This window comes from Ambystoma mexicanum, chromosome 6q (assembly GCF_040938575.1).
Source record: "Ambystoma mexicanum isolate Mex_15411 chromosome 6q, UKY_AmexF1_1, whole genome shotgun sequence".
NCBI lineage: Eukaryota > Metazoa > Chordata > Amphibia > Caudata > Ambystomatidae > Ambystoma > Ambystoma mexicanum.
In genome coordinates, this window is record NC_090937.1 from 1059791141 (window position 1) to 1059809159 (window position 18019).

Here is an 18019-nt window from a genome sequence, read left to right on the forward strand (position 1 = left end):
GCTCACTGACTCTCTTATAAGGGACCAATTAGTTCATTGCACAAATAACATAAAGATACAAGAGAGGCTACTATCTAAAGATGCATCGCTGGAGTCGGCCATAGACATGGCAAGGAGTATGGAACAGACCCATAAATATATGACCACTATGGAGGGAGACAAGTCGGAAGGAGAAGTGGCTGCAGTGAAGGGATTTCGCAAGGGAGTCTCCAACAAGGAAATTAAGTGCTACAAGTGCGGTAGTAACCGTCATATTTCCACAAGCATGTTTTGTCCAGCCAGAAATATCTCGTGTCTAAAATGCAAAAAGAAAGGGCATTTTGCGAGAGTTTGTCGTGAATCAGGGATAGTGCAGAGCATTGCAGCATGTGGAAGAATGTCGGAACAAAGTGAGGATCTGGAAATGGGAAAGAGCAACCAAACAAAGCATGTATTGGAAGTACCAGAGGTCTCAAGCAAGGGAGGTGCACCTACAGATGTATTCATGGTCGATGGAAGGGTGGTGACAATGAAGGTGGACAGTTGCTCACCATGGACATTGATGTCAAAGGCGACATTCCTGAGTTGCATGCAAGGAGACGTGACAAAATTGAAGAAGCACAACATAGAACCGTATGCGTATGGAAACGTTAGAATTGGAATGATAGGGATGTTCCAGGCTTCCATCAAGTATAAAGGGAGGAGCTGCGAAGCAGAGGTGTACGTCACCCAAGAAGGTTCTTCACTCCTGGGATGGGAAGAACAGTGGAAGTTGGGAATTAGAATACAGGCGAACGCGGAGAGACCAGTTGATGTAGCTGAACTGAAGGATAAATGGGAAAAGGAGTATCCCATGGTGTTTCAGGAGGAACTAGGGACGTTGAAAGGTTTTGAACATGAAATTCAACTAAAGGCAGGGGCCAGTCCAAAAGTGCACAGGGTGAGGCCGGTACCTCATGGATTGAATGAGAAACTCAAAGATGAAGTAGAGTCATTACTCCAAAGGGGAATAATAGAGAAGAGTGAAAGTTCGGAATGGCTATCGCCGGTAGTAGTAGCAGCTAAGGCCAATGGAGATATTAGGCTTTGTGTGGATCTGAGAGATCTGAACAGGAAAATATTAGTGGATAGACATCCTCTACCAATAATAGGTGACCAGCTATCAGTACTGAACAATGCCAAAGTGTTTTCGGTTATTGATCTCTCACAAGCTTACCATCAGATTCCGCTGAAGGAGGATTGTCAACACCTGACAGCATTTATCACGGTGTTTGGTTCATTTAAATACTGCAGGATGCCATTTGGGCTTGCGTCCGCGGCAGCCGTATTCCAAAGGGTCATGGAGACGGTGTTGAGTGGAGTAAAGAACATTATTGTGTTCCAGGACGATGTGTTGATATATGCTAGTTCTACTGAAGAACATGATGAAGTGTTGAGACAAGTGTTAAGCAGATTGAGTGAGGCAGGGTTGACGGTGAAGAGGAGCAAGGGTAAGATTGCGGTACACAGTGTGGAGTATCTGGGACATGAGATAGATGAGCAAGGGGTGAGGCCTAAAAAGAATTTGGTGGAAGCAGTGAGATGTGCACCCGTACCCAAAGATAAAGAGCAGGTGAAATCATTTTTAGGTTTGGCCGAATACTATCATAGGTTTGGAAAGGATTTTGCCAAAGTATCAGTGCCCCTCAGAATGTTACTCAAAAAAGGAGTGACGTTTGAATGGTCTACAGAATGTGATGTGGCTATTGAGTGCATTAAGCAAGCAGTGGGTGAAGCACCATCCATAGGTAGATTTGACCCGAAGGACAAGACTGTTTTGGTAGTAGATGCGAGCATGTTGGGACTGGGCGCGACGTTAGTGCAGTACAACAGAGACAATAATGAGAAAGTGATAGCATTTGCGTCTAGGACGCTGAGAGGGGCAGAGAGCAAATACTCAGTCATTGAAAGAGAAACGTTGGCCATGTTTTGGGCAGTAAATCATTTTAAGTTCTTCTTGTGGGGAAGAAGATTTGTTGTCAGGTTGGACCACAAACCCATGGTTCAGATGTTTGAGAGTGGCAGATGGGCCATGGGTTCTACAAGAATAAGCAGGTGGGGTCTGGGGCTCCAAAACTTTAACTTTGATGTGAGCTATTTGCCAGGGAAGCGGAATGTTGTGGCAGACTGCCTTTCCAGACTACCTCTCAGGGGTGAACCTATGGAGGACAGGGAGACAGAGGAGGAGTTAGTAGTAGCGGAGGTACAAAGTGCGGTCAGTAAGGAGGAATGGGCAAAAGAAGAAAATTCTGATAATGATCTCAAGCTAGTCAAAAGTTGGACGGTGAGTGGGTGGCCAGAAAAAAAAACTTGGATTGTAAGTTCAATACTTGGTGGGAAGTAAAAAATGAGTTAAACCTATGTGAGGATAGGTTAAGGAGAGGGAGGTGCATTGTTCCTCCTCATTCTCTTAGGTTGGTACTAGTTGAGCTGGCTCATCAGGGGCATCCTGGAGAAGCGGCTATGAAGAGGAAATTGAGGCAGAATTATAGGTGGCCGGGAATTGACAGGTGTGCGGAAAGGTATGTCAAGGATTGTATAATTTGCCAAACGAGTGACAAATGCAGAGTGCTGAGAGAGGCTCCGATGATTCCAAATGTGGTACCGGACCAGCCGTGGAGCAAGTTAGCAGTGGACATAATGGGCCCTGTAGCGGGTCTGGGAAATGGTTTGAAGTTTGTGTTTGTCGTTGTGGATTTTCATTCCAAATGGTTTGAGTGGGAAGCTGTAAAGGAGGTCACGGCAAGGGAGTTGATTGGATTCTTGGAAAAAGTATTTCTTAAGGAGGGGGTGCCGGTTGAAATTGTGTTGGATAATGGGGTGCAATTTGTGTCTGGGGCAATGAAAAAGTTTCTTGCGGGATACAATATAAAACACACAAGGACTGCTCTGTATAATCCTAAAGCCAATGGACTTGCTGAAAGAGTTAACAGGTACATAAAAGGGGGCCTGCAGATGGCCATGAAATCGAGGCAACCATGGAGGGAAGTATTAAGGATGCTGACATGGAATTATGTCACTACGCCACATTCTGTGACGGGAGTATCACCATTTGTTTCGATGAAGGGAAGGGAGCCTGGGACAAGGCTTTGTCCAGGATGACTAGGAATGGCCAAAGTGGTTAATGTTGATCGGAATCAGATTATGAAACTTATTGCATTGAGTCAGGAAAGAAATAAGGAACTGTTTGATGACAGGATGAGAGTGAAAGAATGTCAATGGAAGGTTGGAGAAAAAGTATATGTCAAAAATCCTAGACTAGTGAACAAGTGTGTGGAAAGTAGATTTCTGGGTCCAAAGAAGATATGTGCAGTAAAAGGTAATGTGGTAGTTCTCGAAGGTGGTGAAGTTTGGTCGAAAGGAAGGTTGGCTAGAGCGGGTGATGGGGAAAGGAGTGAATGTGAGGAACAGTTAAGGAAGGTGGAGGAGGATAATCCTGAATTGAATGAGAAGATGAAAGGAGGGGTGCCGGATGAGAACATGGAAAATACGGGTGGGAAGGTCAGAGAAGATGACCTTCAAAGGTCAAAGAGGATTCTTCACATAGGGCTAGGTCTAAGCCGGTGTGGATGAGGGAAACTTGACACTGAAGTGCTCACGTCATGTGTAAGATATCCATTATGTAAATGGACACTGAGGTTTCTCAGGTCATGTGCAAGCTGTGCATTACTGTCGACTTTCTATTATGTCCAGTTCAGACAATTTTTTTCTGATTAACTTTTCTGAATTGTTGTTAAGTTTTACATTACTGTTATAAGCATTATTGAAAATATATTTGCCCTGTTTGAGGGGGAAGATGTGTAGAGAATGTTAAGTGTCTCGCGGCGGTCGCGCGTGCTCTCGTGCGATCCTTTGGAATGAGAGTCGCGTGCCCGCAGCGGACAGCGGCAGTTGGGGAGAAATGAAAGTGAGCTCGGAGTGAGGAGGGCGACCGGCGAGCTCCGTTATTATAAACTACTTACCTGTTCCATCGGTGTGGCCTCCCTTCTTCACCCATCTAGCCTGATGGGAGTTTACACATGCCATCTGCTGCAGCACTCAGAGGTTCTTATGATCCGTGCGCATCAAGAATGGATGTGCACTTCCCTGAAGCAAGCGCCTCCATTGCGCACAAGCGAGTTTCATGGTGAGCAACTCCTTCTCAATCACTGAATAGTTCTTCTGACTGGGCGTTAGAGCCTTCGATAGGTAGGCTACTGGATGTTGAAGCCCAGCATGTTCCTGTAGTAGAGCATTTCCTACAGCCGCAGATGAAGTGTTGACCTCAACTGCAAAGGGACTGGTCTGGTCAACCCCTTCAGGTGACAAAAACCCTTCTTGGCCTCTACAGACCACCAGAAAGGCCTAGCACTCTTCTGAAGGAGATTTGTAATGGCCAATACCACTGCAGAGAAGTCTGGGAATAATTTACGATGGAAATTTGTAAGCACAAAGAACCTTTGGATGACCTTTACAGATGCTGGAGTGGGCCAGTCCAGTATTGCAGAAATCTTCTGGGGATCCATCATGACTCCTTGTTTGAAAAGGATGAATCCTAGGTAAAGGACAGCTTCCACCTTAAACAGGCAGTTTTCTAGCTTAACGAGCAGTCAGGATGCCTGTAACTGCTGTACAACTTCTCTAAGATGTATTGATGTTCTAGGGGTGAAGAAGAGCAAACCAAGATGTCATCTAGGTAGACAGTGGTGGAGTGTAACAACGAATCAGAGAACATCCAGTCCATGAACCGCTGAAAAATGGCCAGGGCATTACCTTATACTGAAAGTAGCCAAATGGGGTCCTCAAAGCTGTTTTCCGCTTGCGTATTTTGAGGAGATGGTACGTGCTTCTCAGGTCCAGCTTGGAGAAAATGGTCGCTCCCTGCACAGCTTCGAAGATGTCTTTGATCAGAGGCATGGGATAACAGTCCTGGCCAGTGAATTTAAGACCGCGAAAGTCTATAAATGGCTGGAGTTCCAGGGAACTTCTTTTGGGGATGAAAGAAAAGTGAGGCCCTTGCCAGGGAATGGGAAGTCTGAATGAGCCCATTCTGCAGGTTAGCACTGAGATAGGCCCGAAGCACCTTCTTCTCAACCAGAGAGAGTGAGGACATCCTTCCGAATGGTACCAGAGCACCAGGTAGTAGATATATGGCGCAGTCCTCGGGTCAGTGCAGCAGAAGTTCCTGGGGGATCTTTTCCACAAACACCTCACTGAATTTGATTAAATCAGATGGCAAACAGTGTACCCCAATGGGCTGGAGAGAATAGGCTGACATGGTCTGTACAGTGTCGTAACAGGCCCCCGGAAGGCAAGTCTGCTTACAGTATTCAGTGGAAGTCCAGCATGTTTGTTGTCCAGTCAATCATCAGGTTGTGTTTATGCAACTAAGAGATGCCCAGTATGACCGGGAAATGTGCGGCTCATATTATGTCAAAATGCATTGTTTCTGAAGGTTGAAGAACCTGGACTTGTACATCATCCGTCGTGTGGGTTATGAAACCAGAACTCAATGGCTGACCATCCACTCCTTACACCTTCTGGTCTTCTGTTCTTTCAAGCCTGTGAATGCCCACCTTCTTTGCCAAAAGGGTGTCCACAAAGTTGCGGGCTGACCCTCAGCCGATGAGCACCAGAGTATCGACCCTTTGCTGATTGATAACCAACTGTATGACTACCACCATCAGGCAGGAGTCTTCTGGGGAGGCGGTAGAAGAAACAGCCAAGGTCACATAGGGACTGGAACTTGAACCTCGGTACGCCATCTCTTTTAATACTGAGGCCGCCCTTTTCCCAAAAGTTGTGTGCGGAGTGGTAGTAAAGACTGGTCTGCTGGGTAAGGAACGCCCTGATGTCGCCTTCTCTCTGTCTTGCATTCAGAAAGACGATATTCAATCTGTAGCACTGTGGAAAGTAACTCAAAGAACGAGTCTGGAAGGGGAGTTCTGGCTAGCTCATCCTTTATCTCCTCCTTCAGCCCACGTCAAAATATTGTGTATTGTGCAGCTTCTGGCCATCCGGCTTCTGAGGTGAGCTTCTTAAAAGTTGTAACATATGTGAGAAGGTCCAGCAATTTGTCAAAGGCAACGTATGTGGTCTCAGGATGTTCAAGAACTTGTTTCAACAGTGCCAAAAAACCACCAAAATCATAGAGAACCCGGCTAGATCCTGTTACAAGTGGAGTAGTCCTGGTTAAAGCGTTTCCGACCATATTCAAAATCATGAAGCCCACTCGGGCATGGTTAGAGGTATCCGTGTTAGCCCTGAAGGTGAAATGTACTAGACAAGCCTCCACTAACTCCTTCAACTTCTTTGGGGACCTGTCATACTTTCCGGAAGCAAGAGCCATTAGGGGTAGGTCCGCTGGATGCTGTTCTCTGGTAGAGACCAGTTGTCACAGAACCGCATTTTCCGTCTCTCAGTTCTGAACTTCTTGCGTTAATCCCTGGACTGCTGCTACCAGCTCTTGCACTTGTTCTGCGGTGCGCCATTGGAATAGCTGGGAGTTGGAGTCTGTGAACCTGCTCGTGACCTCCCACAGATTCAGGCCCAATACCTCCTCCTCCTCACCTGAAGTATTGGTACTGCTGGAGGGTTCCTTCTTCCGTCCCCATCTGTGGTAGTCCTTTTAATTGAAGAGGTAGGGTCTACCTGGAGGGAAGCTACTGTTCCTGTTATAACTGCAGGAAGGCAAGTGGCTTCTTCTCTGAAGAAGCCAGAGAAGGGGAAAAAGGCAGGAGTGGCATAAAAAAAACCTGAACTGCTCAGTGGTGTTTAACAGTCTTAGACATGCGGGTAGTAGGAAAACTGAGCGTGGAAATCCTGGAGAGATCTTTTCCACGAGGTAGACTGAGTGAGAACATCACTGGTGGATGACAGCCGGCAGAGGGAGAACAATGGAACTCCAAGGCAGAGAGTTGGGAACCCAGGAGTCGAGGCAGTACCACAGGAAGAACAGGGAAACCCACTGGAGAGAGTGGGGGGAAAGGTTGACCCCGGGAAGAAAGAGCACTGAGGTGCGGGAGAGAGAGAGAGAGCCTCTGGGGCGAGACCGGGAGGAGACAATGGGAAGCAAAGCAGAACAAGCGACAGCTCCATGCTGAGGGGCGGAGATGTTGCAGGACTGGGAAAGCAAGGAAAGAAAAAGCAGCCCGAAAGGTGCCACAGAAAGGTAGAGTACGCTCAGAAAGTCGAACGAACAGAGGAAACACTAGCGATACGCAATCCAACAAAGCTACTGGGTTGCAAGACGAAGTGCAACCAAAAGGGTCTGGCAATAAAGCACTGATGGCCGCCTGGGTGAACAAAGACCTAGACTATCGTGAGCCATGGGGAGAGAGTGTGACGGGTCATCAATGGCGGTGTAGCCTCCGAGGAGGGGTTCTCCAGGATCTCTGTTGTCTGTGCCTTGCTTTGGGAGGATTTTTATTTATTATATTTATTTGGATTTATAAAGCGCCATCGGCCTGGGGGCATCGTGGCGCTGTTACATGGATACTTCCTTGTGGTACAGTTTATATTTACATTTAAAAAACAAAAAAAAATGTACATTGTATTACATTCATCAGCATACAATCAATTCGGAGGGCGTTGGCCCAGACCGGTAATAGTAGTCACATAGGTGGTTTAGTCTACAATATACAGTAAAGTAGGGGTGCTAGGTTTGTGCACTCTCCTAGGGCTAGAGTGCTATAGACAGGTCTCGAGGTGGGGGTGGCATCCTTATGATGATGATGAGGACACTGTGGTCTCCAGGTTTTCTCTTTAAAAGATGGTTATCTTTGAGGTTGAGGAACAAATAAAAATTCCCCTCGAATCTTCTCATCACCAGGGGTGCCATTATCCCTTCTATTATGGTTATTTTGGTACAGAGTTTCCCTGGTGGCCTCATATATCAGGTATCCAATTAAACCACCTTTTCTGAAACAAACAGCACTATATGTACAATTCAGATGCAAACACTTAATTACATCTCTACGAGCCAAGAGAGACAATATTCCTAGTTTTTTCTCCGAGCCCAATCCCTCATGGGGCATGCCATAGAGAGCTGAGTTTGCAGGGATTTCTAGCCTGAGTTCTAATGATATAATCATTGTATCCCTACTGGGAATCTGATAGTCGTGGGTGAAAAAGAGATGATACACGTTTCCCTCCACCTTTCCTTTAATTGGTTGAATTGCTTGTGCTGTTAAGGGGAAACACATGACTCCCATTCTTTTTCCCAGCTGGCAAGTGGGACTTTGGGTTCTGTTTATGGGATTCAGCCCAATAGATGACATTATAACCTGTGCAAAGTTGTACCCAGAAGTGCAATTTGCGGGATTGGAATTTGTGTTGGTCAATTTGAACAATAGCAGGGACCCCAGTTTGGAGATGCTGAGTAGGATCCCATTCTGAAAACATATTTTAGGTGTCAAGATTAAGACTCTGACACAGTGGCATATTACGTTTTGATTATAAACTTTTATTGCCAAACTAATAAATGGATTGGGATAATCCTATCTATCCCTAATTCTAGGAGGGGTTTCCCTGCCTCAACAAAACGAAGGAACGTCTGTCTCAGGATGTTAAACAAACACATTGTCTTCGGTCCTGTGTCCACAATCCAAAACTGACCCTTACAATCTAAACTAAACACAAGGTGAAAATGGGGATTTCTCTGAGCTAGAGATTTACAGCTTTCTCTCGAAGTTTCAAACATAAAAGTTCTATGGTGCAGAAAATAAAATAATTAAAGTTTCACTAGGAATGATGGTTCCCTTCCCCTAGATTTCGTCCAGTAGCTTTGATAATATTGTATTACAGTTCCTAGTTGTTCAATGAGAAAACTACTATAATGACCCCTACAAAGTATTGTTTTATTTCACGACAATGGCAAGATAAATATCTAGTAGCCTCCATAGTTGTCCACATCCAAATATGAAGGCTTCCAAATATTTTGCAAGCGTCAAAATCGCTGGTGTAATTAAAGGGTGAGTGAGGAATGAGGTGGTTAAGAGGACATGGAAAACTTCCTGCTCCTAATGACCTATTATGGACAACCTAGAAGAAAGCTGATAGTGAGTCTCCTGCTGGTGAATGTGATCTCATTCAGGGGGAAGGCAAGTTATTTATTGTGTCCTCTAATTACCCATCTGTGGTTTATGGGTGGGATGATTTAGTCTTTTGCTTTGACAGGTTGTGTCAAACTGTGAATGTCACTTGTAGGGTTTGACGATAGACATCTAGATTTCTTGTATTGATAATGCGCAGGTTGTTAGCCAAGACACAGCCCAAAAAATGGCATATGAGGAAATTAACTGTTCAGTAGCATAGCTTGATCATGTATTTCTACTATATGTGCACATATGTTTTATTTAGGATTATTCGACATCTTCTTATGTTTTCCAAAATGTATTAATGTAGTATTCTTTTTCTCTGCATTTTATCTGCTTGTGAATCCTATACACAAGCTATTGTGATTTTTTACAGTGTGTAGTAATAATGTGATATATCTGCCTGAGTTAAAGTTAATAGGAAAATCCAAAATTAAGTAATATAATTTTGAACATTAAGTTGTGATGTTAAATCTAAATGCAGTTTCCAATATATGCTGATTGTGCATTATACACTGTAAGAGTTAAACAGGCAGATAACCGTTTTGGTGAATCTGTGCAACCTATGTATTACATGATTCCAATTCCAAAATAAAAGCATCATTAAAAAATGTTTGGCTCCTCTCCCAGAATGCCCAATGGTGATTTTCTCTTGCAACCACTAAACTGGGGTTGCCCTGATCTGTTCAAAAATCCCAAACAGGTTCTTGTGCAATTCTTGTGCAATTTGGCTTGGGTTGTTAAATCATGCTCATTGTTAATCACTTGCCTAATGCCCTACAACCTTACGCTCCAAACCGAATGTGTGAAGATTTTACCAGTCTTATTGTGGTTCATTGTTAGACCATGTTTTACAAATGTCACTGAAGCCATGAACTTTGCATCTCCAAGCTAACAAGGAAGCAGCGAATTGAGAAATGCGTTGGTTGGAATAATCCATCTATTTCTGCACTTTGTATTGCGGCGACAGATTTTTTATTTCCTCTGTAATTGTTTACACTGCCCACGCACTACTTGATGGCATTTATCCTTTGTCTTAGAAAAACTGGAGAACATGTTACAACATGAAAACAAGAGGAAAATGTAGCACTTGATGCAGAAATGTGAGACGGGAACATTGCAACTGAGCACACCTTTTGACAAAGTCAATAGAGATAAGCTCTGGATGACGCTCAAGTCTCTGAAGTACCGAAACGATATACTGAACATCCTCATTGAAATTCTTCATGGCACCAAAGAATGTGTGAAAAGCGGCAGACAAGGTTGGTGCATGCCTTATTTTCCTAAAGATACCGGAGTTTGCCAAAAGTGTGTCTTAGTGCCTTTGATATTCTCTCAATGTATTAATGGCTAGAAGATTAATGAATATAGATGTAGACGTACCAAAGATGGGCACAATACCTATACCAGTGTTAGCCTGTGCTAATGATAACGTACTGATTGTGGAGACTCTGCATGCCTGCCAACAATTGATTAATGCATACACAGTATTTATGAGTCGCTAGGATTGATCAGTGGCTTAACAAAAAATGTGGGGCCGCTCTGAAAGCCCTGTGGAAGAGCCCCTTCCACCATCAGTGCCCCCACCCCACTGGGCATGGGCAGTATAGGGCTGCAGGGACCCCCGTTACGCCAGTGTTATTGATTAATGAAGCAAATACATCTGCTATTCTAGTCTGTGAGAGTTTGAGAAGAATCTGGCAGCTGCATTCTGTACACGTTGCAGTTTCCTCTGTAAGTAGTCCAGCATTCCGAGGTATATGCTGTTGGCATAGCCTATCCTGGATATTATGAGGGAGATGAAGGCCAGTGTTTTGTGCTTGAAGGAGAGCAATGGTATAATATTTATGATCATGGTCATCTTGAAGAAGCATTTAATTATTGCATTTATTGGCAAAGATTGCAACCATACTATGGTGCTGTGCGCTTCGCTCATTTCACCGTCCTTCATCATTTTATTGTCTCAAGCTGCTTAGTTAGTGATTTCTGTTTGCTTTCTCTTCTTCGAACCATATGTTGAAGTCCCCAAGAATGATCAAGTGATCATGTTTAATGGCCGGGTTTGTGACTGCTTCATGGGAAACGATTATTCTCTACAACACTCTATACGTTTCTCTGAATCTTCCCTCAGTCTGATGTGTCCTGTGAGCCCACCACAGGCTTTTTCTTCTGTTTAGCTTTCCACAGGCGTAAACTTGTTTTGAGCCCAACACACGCTTGTGTGATTCATCAACCAGTCTTGAAGTCCCATGCAAGGCCGAATTAGGGATTTTCTGAGCCTCGCTTCTATTTTTCCATATCCTACTGGTTTATATCTCCCAGATTTCCTCAGTCTCCTCACATTTCCACATGGTTTGTCTAGGCGCTCTGCACTGCAAATGTCTGGGATGAGATAAAAAGACTATCTTTTTTCCTCCCAATTTGCATAAGGTCAGGCCCCACTGGTCTTGCCATTTGCCCCTGAGTACCCTTGAGTACCCCTTCCGCCCTCAGCACTCTTGACTTGGCAAATTCTGGTTTTCAGTTCAGAATATCTACATCTAACTCCTTTACCACTGTCCATCCTCCATTTCCAGCTGCTCTCTGCATCAGATCAACTGCACATTTTACTTAACATTTCTCTTTTATTTCATGCTCTGTCTGTGACTTTCCCTGATTTATCCTCCTTGCCCCTTAATTCATATGTTGTCTCTCCAACTCCTTCCATCCACTTATATTTCCATTTCCTCTCTATTGATGTTCACCCCTTTCCTCTCTCGGCTGCTTTCTCCTTCCTCTTCCTTGCTGGCTCACCTCCTGAAACATCCCACTATTGATTGTTTTCTTCTAGACACGCTTACCTGTGTTTCCTTTATACTTTTGTATAATTTGGGAATGTGGGAAAATGTGTGCCTGACTCAGAGTTGCGAGGTCTTATTCTCTGAGTTTTTCAAAGATGTTTGATGACTGGCAGGCCCTCCACCATTCCAGATGTATCCATTAATGATGACATGCTTCATTGAGGGCCTGTGGCTATTTGGGCCAAGTTTATCACTAGGGGTCTGTCATATTAGGATTAGGTAGCTCTGTCAAGGCAGCTATCAAAACCACTTTGGCTTTGCTCTGCCAGTGTGTGCCAGCCTAGTCCCCTCTATTTTTCAGTCCTTCTGACTGAGTGTGCCCTTGGTTTTCCTGCGTTTCTCTTTGTGAACTCCTGGCAAGCTGGTAATTACACAGAAAAAAAGAGGTGATGGCTTGAATGTTTACAATATATCTTAAACCTCTGCAATTGCTCTGCGTCTCTGTAACAAAATGCCAGGGGTAGCGGAAGTGACATCGCAAGAATCTTGACCTCTGATGACATCACAGTAAGGGATGTCATTTGACCCCACCGCAAAGTGACGACATGGGATACAATGGCACACAACCTTTCACTCCTTGACAAAACAGGAACTTGCATCACATAGCATTGTTTCTAAGTACACTACGAAAAATATGGTTGCGATATCACTGCAATGTGATATACATTTCATACAAGAATGGATCACCATATCTATTGTTAATATCAGTGTGTATACTCCCATATTACCAAATTACAGTGAATGCAAGCAGACATCCAAGGTCAAATGATGATGATGTGTTATGGTATAGTACTTATGATTAAGCGCTTTATATAGAACACATGTACATACAATATCACCCAACCTGTGTTGGTAAACATGTATCGACCTCAGAAGGATGAATGGCTGATTTGGCCTTGCTAGAATTCGAACCCACATCTGCAGATCAAGCACACATCACAGCAGTGAGCGCTCAAGCCACTGAGCTATCTTACCGGCTATAGGAAAATTAGCAATTGCATAGATGAATGTTCTCAAAGTCGGAAAGGAAATTACACTCTAATTAAACTGGTAACTGTGAACAACAGGCCAGTTCATGTGCAGCTCCGGTGCAAATTTGGCTATATGCCAAGCTTGCGTGGATCTAGTTTTCAGGATTCATAGGGTGGCAAAATACATACCACTGGGAGGGTTCATAACTGTGTATTAAAGAATTTAGAGTAGCGCAGGGAAACCACTTGGCATCTTGTACTCTGGCCACTCGTTACCTCATACATACAACAAAGCATTTATTGTGGCACAATTAAATCAAGGGCCACTTTATGTGCTATGGTCAAACATTTCCACACTGTACAGAAGGTTTTAGACACAAGGATTTTGTCAAGTGACTGAGGACACGGACATGGAATATCTTGCGATGATCGTAACAGAGATAACGGCAGAAAAAAACAGGCTATAACTGCAACCTGCGAAAAGCAAAATACATGGGCCTCATTACAAGTTTGGAGGTAGCCATGCCGTTTTTAGCTGCATGGCTACCTCCAAACTCGCGTCCAGGCCTGGGTCCCGAAAAATAGGATTTACCCTGCCATTCTGACATTTGCGTGCCCGGTAAATCCCATTTTCAGGACCCGGACCCGGTACGTCCCCATTCCCATTTGAGCCCCCATAGAGCTCAATGGGAACGGGGAGGATGCTAACAATGGTCCCGTTATTGACAGCAAACTCGTAATGTGGCGGCCCGGAATGAACGGTGCCGGTGCCTTACCGGCACCATTCATTCCGCGGATGCCAAGGGTCGTAATGAGGCCCTAGTCCGAAATGGATGCTCTAAATGCTTTTTGGAAGTGTTTGTCTGCATTGTGAATTTGAGGTGTTTAAGACTAAATCAGTGACTCAACCCCTGAAGTGTGCCTGAAATAAATCTTTAATGGGTCTAGCAATTATTGTATAGAATTCCAGAAAGACAATTTATTTACTACTCCTATTTACTACTCCTATTCTTTCTTACCTAGGGTCACTGTCACTGTTACATTTGTGTTACATTTGTGGAACCCCCTGTTTTTTAAGATACCTTGACAAGAAAGCAAGCCACTACAGAAATAAAGAGCCACATGGTGCTGGCCAGAGCCCAGGAACTTCCGATTGTAAAAAAAATAAATAAAAAGGAAATGTTTACAAGAAAAAAATAGGAGTAGCAAAGGAGACCACAGAGGTAGCAAGGGAGGCAACAGGGTTCGCAGTTGCAATCCCTGGTGACCCCCGAATGGCATCCCTGCCATCCAGACCATTGTTTTTCAGTCTACCAAGCCATAAAGGGGCAGTCCAGTCCAAACTGCTAGTTCCCCTGCTTTCTGCACAAGCCACCACAGACATGTTTAAGCCTTGTTGGGTATCATAAGGGGGGTACAGCTACGGTATCTAGGCACAGGAGGCTCGGGACCCACATCTGGGCATAGCCATCCTATTCGATGTGACATAGCACAACAAAAGACGTAATGGCTATAAGGTTTCAAATTAATCTCAAACATTTGCCAATTGCTCTTGGCAACCCACAAAACCATTGTTCTTCAGCCCGTCAAGCCATTACTAAAAGGGGAAAGATCATATGCAAATCAGGCATGGTCCGAGCCAAAAAGAAGTAAAGCTCAAAATGCTTGGTCACATATGCCTTCGTGCAAAACTACTAGCAACCTCCAAATATGTTTTAGCCTCATTGGTCATCATTAGTGAGGTGAAGATTGGGTCTCTAGGCCCAGCAGCCTCGGCACCCAGGCGATTGCGATCCGGATAACACCTGGATATTGCACTTGCCTGGCATTTGTCCCACCCGGATAGTATGTCGCCATCAGGGCTGAGATCGCATATTGCGATCTTGCAGGCAACTAACTGCATGTACATTTCCTAAGGCAACACTGCTGGGGCTTAAGTTTGTACAGTATGGAAATTTAAGGCAGTCTGAGCGAGGATGTGAAAGGGCCATGAAACGAGGCTGGGCACATGTAAGGGGCCATGAGGGATATGATATGATATGATAGGTTATTTATAACAAGCTTAATATCCAGAGGTTTCTAAGTGCGGACCCGGGGGTCAAACCTGTGTTGCTCCTTGTCGTCTTGCATCCAAGGCGAGCCCGTTGCTCCTGAGCTATCCTCCCGAGACAATCTTTCCTTTGCTCCAATGGTCACCTTCAAACCTGTTGCATTTCTCTCCTATATGATTGCATCAGACTCGAAATATAAACCTGAATTCAGTTTATTCAAGCTGTCTATTTACATTTCATAAACAATAAAAACTAAAGGGGCTAACAAGACGCCAAACAATATACAATGCAGACGAGTAGACTACTGATAGTGCTCTAATCATTGCCTATTGTATGCTCTGTGTTCCGGAGCTTTCTCAAGTGTCATCTCAGACAGTCTTTTTTCAATTTACTGAGAAAAGTAATGTACAATATTTTTATGACTGTCGCTGCATTCAAGTAGAGATTGCTTTACACTGTGGTCAAGAGCTGCATTGGCGCAAGACAATACTTTGTGTGAAGTATTAAATCCTGCATTTCGGATGGAAAATGTGTCTCCTTTATGTCGTTTGGAGCGGGGCAAAGTTAATTATAGACGGCGTCTTTGTTTGGTTTCTATCAATCTGTGTTCTGTCATCACTTCATAGTGACACACAATACTTAGGGAGCAGCTGCATCAGTGTGAAGTCACACCGACTGAAAGCGTACTTCTATTTGTATGGTTTGCCTTCGAATGACTAGCTGTCATGTGTGTGGAATGGCAGTGGGCCTCATTACACGGTAGGCGGTAAACCATGGCGCTATTAGCGCTGTGGTTCATGCAGGTAATTTACTGGTACCGCCTTGGAGGAAAGGGGAATTACCAACCTATTCCAAGCTTGGGACGGCAGTAATTCCTCCTTCCTCCATTGCCCTTCCCCATTCCCATTTTTGCCCCATAGGGCATAATGGGAATGGGGAAGGCGCTAATTACGGTACCGCAAATTGCGGTACCGTAATTAGCACCCCGGTCCCTTTGCGGGTTCGTTTTTTAACGCCTGCTAAAAGCGTTAATGTACCAACCCGCAAAGGGACCTCGTAGTAAGGCGCTAAGGGTTTACCGGTACTGGTAAAATACCAGTACCGGTAAACCTTTACCGCCTACCGTGTAATGAGTCCCAATATGTTTTCATTCTAACATTTCTTCTTCATCTGCCTATCCGTAACTGAAGCGGTTAATCCAGAACGAAGTCTGAACTCAATATGTACATTTGTCATTCACTAGGTGCGTTGTGCTGACATGATATGTTTACAGTGCCAACTACATGTGTTCCTCAAATGCCGTGATTTTTAGGAATTGAACATATTAAACCCCAAAACTCCATTAGAACGTTGAAATATGTCATTTATATTCAAAGGGACTGCCTTAGGTGTTTATTGTTGCCAGCAATATCCTCTGGCAATAGTTTACCATTAAAGCAATGGTTTATTTAGTTATGTGTTTGGCAGCTACCTGAATAGATCACATTGTTACTCCTTATGTGGCCCTCATGAGGTATTTGGGTAAAACTCCCATTATCCCTAGCCAATATATTTGTCGGTGAAGACTCACTGGAATTTTAGTCCAAAACATCTAGGGGAGCAGGGGGGGGGTGGTAAATCGTGTTGTTGCTATTTTTTGAACAGTTTGGCTGTCAAAAGTTTCAATGATCTGTAATAAGTTAAGTACAATATCAATCAGTAAGCAGGTGAGGTGTCCACCTGAGGTGTGAAAGGCATTTGCAGGAATTGCTGAAAAATTACATTGAGCCAAAATGGTGTACTCGTGTTCAGCCGCAAGACCGTATCCACTTGGATGGGATAGTGAACTGTGAGCTGTGTGGCAAACTGTCACATAACAATGATTTACACATGGGGATGAACAGCATTTCCCCCAGACAGTTGGAGATTTGTCTTGCTGAGCATACTCCTCATTACATATGGTTTGCTTTTGGATCTTTTTTTAACTAATGGTTAAATCTAATATTCCTCATGGTAATGTCGTGATATTTCCATATCGGTAAGTGCCGTAACCCCCTTCGCGCAAATGCCTTTGAACAGATCAATTTCAACTAAACAATTGCACAATAAGGTATGAGTACAACCAGAGTCTTACAATCCCAACCACAGAGATCATACCCAACATTCTTAGAGAGAAAAGAAAGTGCCTTAAAATAAACTATTTTAATTCTTAGAAAACAGCAAAAACCATGGGCCTGATTCACTGAATTTTTTATGCAGTGCAACATGACTTATAGTCACATTCTTTAACAGAGGCCAAGAGTATGCTACTACAAAGCTTACAGGCGGGGTCTTTCCCCGTGGAGGCCTTTGATGTGATTAGCTTCACGTTAATAGGTGCAGTGCACTGATAACTGCGCTTTAGAGGGCAGCAGGAGGATCAACAGGGAGGCCTGAGTGGGAGAGGCCAGCATGGGGTCCTTTCTGTGAGTAGGCAGTCGTGGTGGGTTCTAAGCTGAAGTCAGGATGCCGGCAGATGACCCATAAGACCTGTGGAGCCCAGGGCGAGTTGGGTCACTAGAAATCCATAGACGTTGGAGTCTCCCTGGTCAGGGAAGAGCAGATACAGCTGCGGACTGAAGAGAACAAAGAAAAGAAGCCACCAGCATTCGCGGAAGCAAAGCGGAGCTGCCATAGAGTGCAGAGAAGCACCTGAAGTAGGAGCGGGGCTCATAGTTACCAGCAAGCCAGCTTGAGAAGCAGAAGTGGAGCGAAGTAGCTGCCGGAGTGGAATGCTGAGGACCAGTGAGTGCAGGCGAATGTCACTCGAGGCCAGTGCACTCTTAAGGACTATGAACAAGTGAGAAATGCTGTATGAACCAAAGTGAATGCCAAATGTAATGACACATATTGAAATAGCACATACAGATTGAAATAAACCCGATGCCACTGGATAACTAAGAATTAAGAAGGCAGTGAAATCGTGAATATTGAACTGAATGATAACTTGGTGGGCAAAGCTGCAAGCTGATGACAATTAAAAGTGAAAGCCATGTACGAAATAAGGAGCATGAGTGTGAAAGCGCATAACAGACAGACAGGGAATA

At 44.3% G+C, this 18019-nt stretch overlaps 1 protein-coding gene across 3 annotated transcripts in view; it reads left to right on the forward strand.

Annotated features, from left to right (window-relative positions):
- SGCZ (sarcoglycan zeta) overlaps positions 1–18019 on the forward strand; it is a 6780780-nt gene that overhangs the window by 1945085 nt on the left and 4817676 nt on the right. For all 3 annotated transcript variants that reach the window (XM_069631598.1, XM_069631597.1, XM_069631596.1), the window contains one exon: positions 10133–10354. The gene's annotated coding sequence lies outside the window, so the exon portion shown is untranslated. The remainder of the gene's footprint in view (positions 1–10132; positions 10355–18019) is intronic.